This window comes from Anabas testudineus, chromosome 24 (genome assembly GCF_900324465.2).
Source record: "Anabas testudineus chromosome 24, fAnaTes1.2, whole genome shotgun sequence".
Lineage (NCBI taxonomy): Eukaryota > Metazoa > Chordata > Actinopteri > Anabantiformes > Anabantidae > Anabas > Anabas testudineus.
The window spans coordinates 1,876,801-1,885,010 of record NC_046632.1 but is presented as its reverse complement, the minus strand read 5'-3'; positions in this window follow the sequence as shown (position 1 = coordinate 1,885,010).

The following is an 8,210-nucleotide window of genomic DNA, read 5'->3' as shown; positions in this document are numbered from 1 at the left end:
ATGATTTGTACTGTATTCATTATGAGTTTCAGAGGTGCTGGTAGGGGGATTTTGTTGCAGATGGAAACCACATCTACTTTAGGCCACTGAACCTTTTTCCAATTTTGTTCTTCATCTATACTGAAATAGTAGTTTTCCTCTCCTAAAGAGAAGACGAGTTTATCGGTGTATCAGTCCTCAGAATAATTTTAAGAGTACAATTGTACATGGTCACTGCCCTGAGTGTTTCGCGTCTTCTGATTACCATAGTACCCTTCACCTTTCACATCTTTTGTAGCTCTTCTCTCAGCCCTTGGTATTTCACAAGCTTCTCTTGTTCCTTCTTCCTGATGTTGATCATTTGGGATTGCTACTTCTATTGCTACAGTCTTCTTCCTCCTTTTGTCCACCACTACTATGCCCAGTTGGTTAGCCATTACCAGTTTATCAGTGTGTATTTAGAAGTCCCACAGGATTTTAGCTCGCTCATTCTCAACCACCTTTGGAGGCACATCCCATTTTGACCTTGGGACTTCCAGCCTGTACTCAGCACACATATTCCTGCACACTATGCCAGCGATTTGGTTATTGCGTTCCATGTATGCCCTGCCTGCTAGCATCTCAAGGTGCTGGATTTGGGGTGAAACCTTCCATGAATTGTAAGGAGCTTCCTTGTCTTGATGTCAGTGGCTTCTATTGTCCTAGCATTCAGCTTACTTCTCAGGGTTTGCCTTATTCACCATAGGTATTTGGCAGTTGCAGCTTTCATTGTGGCCACTTCATGACTCCCATTTACCCGAGGGATCCCACTATACTTATATCTGTCCTTAATGTGTGCCCTGTTGCCTTCTGGTAGTGTAATCTCCTCAGTTCTAACTACCTTCCCTTTATTTGTTGCCATCCGACTACACTTATTTAGTGTGAATGACATTCCAATTTCGTTACTGTAGATCCTAGCAGTGAGGATCAGTGAATCAATGTCTCATTCACTACTGGCATACAGCATGATGTCATCCATATAAAGGAGGTGGATGATGTTGGCTCCATTTGTAGTCTGTATCCGTAACCGGTCTTGTCGATGACCTGGCTCAGGGGATTTGGACCTATGCAGAACAGCAGTGGGGACAGAGCATTACCATTTTAAAAATCCACTAACTTTAGGACAAGGGAATCAAAATGCAGTCTGCTCTGAGTGTCAAATGTTTGTTCTTCTTCTGTAGAACCCAGTTTAATAGAGACTTAGTCAGAGCCAGTTGAGGCAGATGACCACCTACCATGAGCCTGGTTCTGCTGGAGGTTTCTTTCTCTAAAGCTAGTTTTTCCTCTTCACTGTAACCTACTACTGCTCAAGTGAAATTGTTGGGTTTTCTATATACAATTATATTGTGTAAGGTCTTAAATCTCAAACTGTAAAGTGCCTTGAGATGACCTGTGTTGACATGTGATGACGTTGGTGCTATGTACTGTCAGTAAACTAAATTTAGTTGAAATTGCCAGTTGTTTTAAGCTAAACCTTTTCCCACTGATATAGCATCATATTTAACATTCAGTATGTGGCATTAGCCTTTTGTCAGCAGTGTGGCAATGTCTGTGGCAATGCTACACCCTGACAATGGGAGAAAAAATCAACAAAGATGTCACACCATGTTCCACTCCCCAGCATCAGGGGAATGAATATTGTTCAAAACTGCTATTTCTATTAACTGAAACTACCAATAAACTGTCACCCTACCTGTAGACAGAGATTATGAAGTATGGAGAGAAGATAAAAGCCCCAGAAGCCGACGAAGTATCAAGAACGATTTGTTGTTTTGTCTTGAAACACCAGTCCCAGTAAACAAAGCATCAACGTCAGTGGAGTGATTTACTATTTAGCAGTGATGGAAAAGGAGCAGAGGTGACAACATTATATTATATCTATGGCTAGAATACACCCAAAGGGAAACGTCTCTGTGTGCCTTTCTCCTTGCTACTGTTGTCACATTTGAAATAATCTGCATATAATTTATTGCACTCTCCGCTGTTCTGCTATGTGTTATTTTTCACGTCGAACCTTTACACAGCAATAAACAGCTGAGGGACTTTGATGACAACAAGGAGGAGGGGAGAAAATGGAGACAAACAATAGCTTAACTCTGCGTGGGTCTGATCTAATTTGAATGCAAATACACAGAGGTTTTCTGCTTGGGTCTTCTGTTTTTTTTTTTTTGTTTGTTTGTTTTGTTTTGTGCTTTATGCAAATGTTACAATTAGGCTGCTTATCTCGACAGGATATGCAATTCCAGAACAAGAGGAGATAATGGATACCATCACAGTAGACAGGGGGTACTTAGATGAAGCCAGCTCCATGCTTTGAAATGATTAGGTCTTTACATGAATCCTTGCAATGGTGCATCTGCTGATGAAGATCAGACCACATATATAAAGGCGTTGCTAATAATTCTTAGTGTTTGTCACATACTGCAGGTGAATTAACGGAGTGCAAGAAATTTTAGCAACAGGCCTGAAACTGATTTCAACAATCTTTTTTTAACAAACTAATTTGCATTCACTTTAAATTAATAACCCCAATAAAAACGTCTCATGTAATTCCAGAGTACAGAGTGCACTTACTGTAATAAGAACACAATGTCAAATAGGAGATGTTTTTCTACCGGTTTGTCTTTATTTCTGTGCCATTGGAAGAGTACTGCGACAAATATGTTAACATGACAGAGTTCACATGAAAGCAAGACATGCTGGCAGCTCTACTGTATGAGGATATCTTTGAGTCAAAGGAGTCATGTTTTACTTTTCCTGTTCTAATGCTACATATATCATTTTGTGAAGATGGATGGCCATGTTACAGTCTGTAAACTTGTGTTTGCATGCTGGCTGGTAGTAAAAAAAACACACAGGTTTCAGTTCAAGTTCTTTTCAAAATGTGAAACCATCAAACATTGTGGAAATCTGTCCAGCTCTGACCATATGGGGCCTGCTTGAGCTCTCTATCTGCCCCTCTACTTCTAAAATGTTTAATTTAGTTTGCAGTCTTTCCCAGATGACTATTTTACCAACGTCCCCCAACGTAAAGCAGGATTTTTCCTATAATCTTTTTATCAGTGGAACCCCTGAACCCATTTATCATATCATGTTAGCATGCTTATGTTTAACATATCATTTCCTAAGTCATAAGCACAAATTCTAGCTGAGAATCTGAAAACCTGCAGTAGCAAGAACAAGAGATTTTGTGGGTTTTTGCGTTAATTTGTCATAAAACATGATCTAAACAATTCTGATCTTTCCTGTCCTTATTGAGAACATCCATAAAAACTTTATAGTGCTAGTGGAAAAGTATTAAGCTTAAAACATTTAAGCTTGAAGCTTAAATGTCTGTCTGTTATCCCAAATTAATGCAGAAAACCATATATATGATATTAGAGTACACTGCTTGAGGACACACCAGTAAAAAAAAAAAGAGGTGAAAAATGTGAAATGAATATGTTCAGAACCAACCAGACCACAGAGGATGACAGGTTGATGTTTGGGAAAATAAAATTGGAACTTATTGGATTAACTCATTTCATCTGGCTTTTTAGTCAGTATATATTGTGTGCAGAAATGTGGAGAACACTTTGAAGAGAGAAATAGAATAAAGTGAATCGTGAATCATTTGACAGTTGGGATGGGTTGGGTCTGATGCACAGTCACGCTGTATCATTTATATTTTGTCAGAGAAGACTATTATTGCGTCAAATTTAGAGAGTAAGTTGACAGAGAGATGTGAGTCCACATTGATGCCATCTTTCAGGACATGTTGTTAGCGTGCCAGTGACACTGCCTCTTACACTTACACTGCCTCTGCAGGAAAATGATCTAACCCTTTAAAAGATCAGGATAGTTTACTTTGGGCACCATGATGAGCTTCTATGACTCTTGCACTATGATCTAGACTCACTGCTGAGAATCTGAACTCTACTGACCTTACACATCAAAGTCTTTTTACCACTTTTGAAAACTACTATTGCGTTTGTGAGAAAAGTTGCATAAACCCTTTCAGTTATGTGAATTGTGACAAAAAACTATGTTACTTATTAAATCTTGGTTCCGACTAAAGTCTACACTGTAGTTTGGTGGGGAAGCAGGGAACACTGGGAGTTGTGGTCTGGAAAATACAAAATTGCAGTTGCTGAGATGGCGATCACGATGAGATAGGGTGCTTGGTGCAAAGATAAGGTGCAAAAACCAACACGTTTACAAGGGTGAGATAGAAGCAAGGTCTAGAACAAAACCCATTCAAAACACACAGGACAATGTATCCAGAGATGACTTGCTGGAAAGCAGTGTGAACACTGACAATCTGGCAAAATCATGGTGAACAGGGTGGTGCTCATAAAGCGGGATAAAGAGACACAGGCGAAAACAAGACACACGGTGGGGAACAGAAACAGGAAGCGGGGCCAGGAAAAAAAAAATTGAGCTACTCTGGCACACACTGTAGCCAGATTGAAGTCAATTTCAAATTACACTTGTACTCTGTGAACATTTTTAAAAATCAACCTGAGAGGCCACTTCTCTCTGCAAGCTACTTACAGACAACTACAGATAAGCATGATAGGCATCTACAAAGGATTAAAACACAGAGCCCTTACAATCCACTGCCCTCTGGCAACTGAATGACAATAAATACTGGCTTTAATTAATATTTGCTTAATATTTCCTTAGGCAAAAGGTTGTGCAGACAGTTGCATACTGAGATCAGGAAACAATAAAGGATAGATGAAGATGTGTAGTAATGTCAGCTGCACATTTGTGAACCTTTAGAATTGTCTCTCTTTGTGCATGAATATTACCTTAAAAGTTATCTGCTGTTCAAGCAAATCCTACAACTAAACACCACTTATACAAATAAGAAAAGAGAGAAAAAGGTTATGAACGTATTGCTGAAAATTATTCAAGCTTAAATGTCTGTGTGCGTGGCAAAAGTATGTGAAACTCTGGGATCAGTTCATTTGAATAGAAAAGCATTTCCCTCTGGGATTAACAAAGTATTTAGACGCCTGAATTTTGAATGTTGAGAGTTGGGTATTTCAATCACGAGATGACAATCAGGTTTAGGGGAGACAGTATAATGTTGACGACATAGGTTTGTAGACGTGTGCCATGACTTGAACTTGTTTTTCAGTCTACTGTATGTTGGTCCTGGATGTCTCAAGAAGGTGTCTGCACATGCTCATGCTGAAAAAACCATTGTGCCATTAATAGAGTAAAACCAACACAGAAAATTTAATATTTTGCAGATATTGTCAAGTCTTTACTGACATCACCAGTTGCACTTTCCAGTGTTACCATTTCCCAACCTGATGGTTTTACTTGTGGTAAGTGAACATTATCATTGTAATACAGGGTGGACCATGGCGTCTTCAAGTACAGATAAAACAAATATAAAATGTCATTAACTGACCAAAGACAATTTTCTCAAGATAAAAGTAATAACACTTGAAGTACCTGCACATTTATTGTGAGCAAAATGGAGGAGTACATCCTGCAGGAACCTTTTGTCAGCATCTCGTCCAATATGACAAACTAAAAAGGAGAAAAAATTAATTGTGTATTAAGAAAGACACTGCTGGTGCCACTTCTGTAAAACACCATTAATTGAATGAATAGCTATAATTTGTCAGATATACACTGCTGTGCTGCTGCTGAACTCTGTCTGTTCAGCCTGCCCTCAGTAACACACAGGTAACAACAGCTGAATCCTCTAAATAACAGAACATAAGAAGCTTCACAGATGGAGGATATATTGTGAGACTGCTGAATTAGAATCAGAGAGCTTTCTTTTAGATAATGATCTGGGAGACATTTGAATAACTCACATGTCTGTTGACGCCCTCACAGCCACTCAGTCTGGATCTCCCTCCTCAAGGTGACATCTTTTATGGGTGTTGAAGTCTTTACAGAAAACAGTTGCCTGGTGAGTTGTAGCAGAAATTCAAGAAGAATTCACAGCAACACTGTAACTAACTAGTCGACTAGTCGTTTTTACACAATAACACAGAGACAGTTAGCACAGATGTTAGAATTTTTGACCTGATGTTTGAAAGAGACACAACCACTGTGTGTGTAACTACCTACAGACATAAAATAAAATGCCATTCGCAGGAGCTCTTTTGTTTGTTGTTAAAAGACACACAGCGGCTTATGCAGACAGCAACATAACATGTTAATTTACTACGGTTACTACACAGATAAATATCAAAACTGTCGGAATTGATCCCTTCTTCAACCTCAACTTTGATGCAAACCCAGCGGTGAACGCACTTTTGGAAGTTCTGAGAAGGAGACTAAAGAAATGTCTGAATGAGAAGTGATATGTTGACAACAAAACAAGAAAAGAACCTTGTCCCAAAAGTGAATAATATGATATGTAAATACACAAATTGATCTATTGAAGACTGGTTCAAGCAGAAGAAAAGTGAAAGTTCTGACATTAATTCTATAGAAATGCTGGGGAGGGACAGTTCATTAAAAAGCCAGGCAGGACTGAAAAAGATTTAATGAAAACCTTTTTTTAAAGTTACCGGTTACTGAATGCATGGGCTCCTACATTAGCAACGTTAGACTTTATTAGACTTGATACATTTATAAAATAAAGTCAAATATAATTTAAATAATATTTCTGCAGAAACAGACATTTCTAACGGGTTCACATACTTTCAAGAATCACTGTCTTACAGAGATCTGTGATCAGATCATTTTACAGGCAGCATAACGTTCTCTATGGCTTCCCCAGACCTTACATGTCTGTTACATGTACAGGTTGAACCTGCTGTAGTCTGTGAAAAGCACAGGGGCCCAGTGGCAGACCTGCTAATACTAGTGCTCTATGGAAATTACCAATGAAGCTCCAAGCTGCCGGGCACTGAGCACAGGGCCCACAAGAGGACATCTGGTCATCAGACCACCCTCATGAAGTCTGTTTCTGATTGTTCGGTTAGAGACATTCGCACCAGTGAGGTCATTTTGTAGGGCTCTGACAGTGCTCATCTTGTTCCTTGTTGCACAAAGGAGCAGATACCTGTTCTGTTGAGGGGTCAAGGACCCTCTACGGCCCTGTCCAGCTCTCCTAGAGTAACTGTCTGTCTACTGGAAATTTGTGCAAAGTGAAACTACTGATTGTTATATAAAACTTTTCCTCCGTGTTGTCAAAAAAGTGTCGCTGCGTGTCTGTGTGGCGACATGAGCTTCCCTCCAGTGTAAAGTATAGTGGAGAGAGAGGCGGTGGGGCTCTGGAAATAGGCTGTGTTACATTAAAGATTTACCAATTCATCAAACAATCATTAATCACACAGACTTCCATGCATTTAACAGAAGCCGGGCTGAAAGCTCCTCTGCTCTCACGGCGTGATGGATGGCCACTGTGTGTGAAATACATGCCTCCATTACAATACAGCACACATGATGCCATGCACTGTTCTATTTTAGCATGCATGGCAATTAGAAGAAAACCATTAGAAAGTCAAGGCCAACTATAAATAATGTGGGTCAAATGATTAAATCAGTTCTGTAATCTATGCATGTATGGCTTGTCTAGCTGGCTATTAACAGTTTGTAATATTGCTGTTTATGGTTTTTGACTTCAGGGCTGTGCTCTGTCACTCCTTTGTCCACTCTTGATTATTCTCTATGCGAGAACTCTACAGTATGCTGTAAAATCTGATTTGGAACATATGTAAATCACTATACTGTGCAGCAGTGTCCCAGTTTTATGATGTACCATGATATAAAAGTTTATGGTCATTATACCATTTACATCTGTTTATTACTGATTTGGAAAAAAATGCAACTGAACACAGCCTCCAACCTGCACAACCTTCAACAAAACAACACTGTGTCTATATAGAAGGTGAAGCATGCTCTGGTGAGAGGAGCGATTTGATTTCAAAAATCGTTGCAGCCACTTTTATCATCGTCCTACATTTAAGAGACTTTTACAATTTATGCAAATATGACCAGAAAAAAACATAACAACATAAAATTCCATAATAAAATACATAATTTCATGTCAGAATCATCGAAGATTTGGACATTATACATATTATCTTTGCAAAATGTGAAAAAAGAAAAGAAATGGCAAGAAAATGTGTTCAAAAAATATAAAAATTTTCTTTTGAAAATAAAAAATTAAAATGCTATGTAGGAATTCATTGCAATCATATTGTATGGATCCCAGTGGAACTGGCTCACTT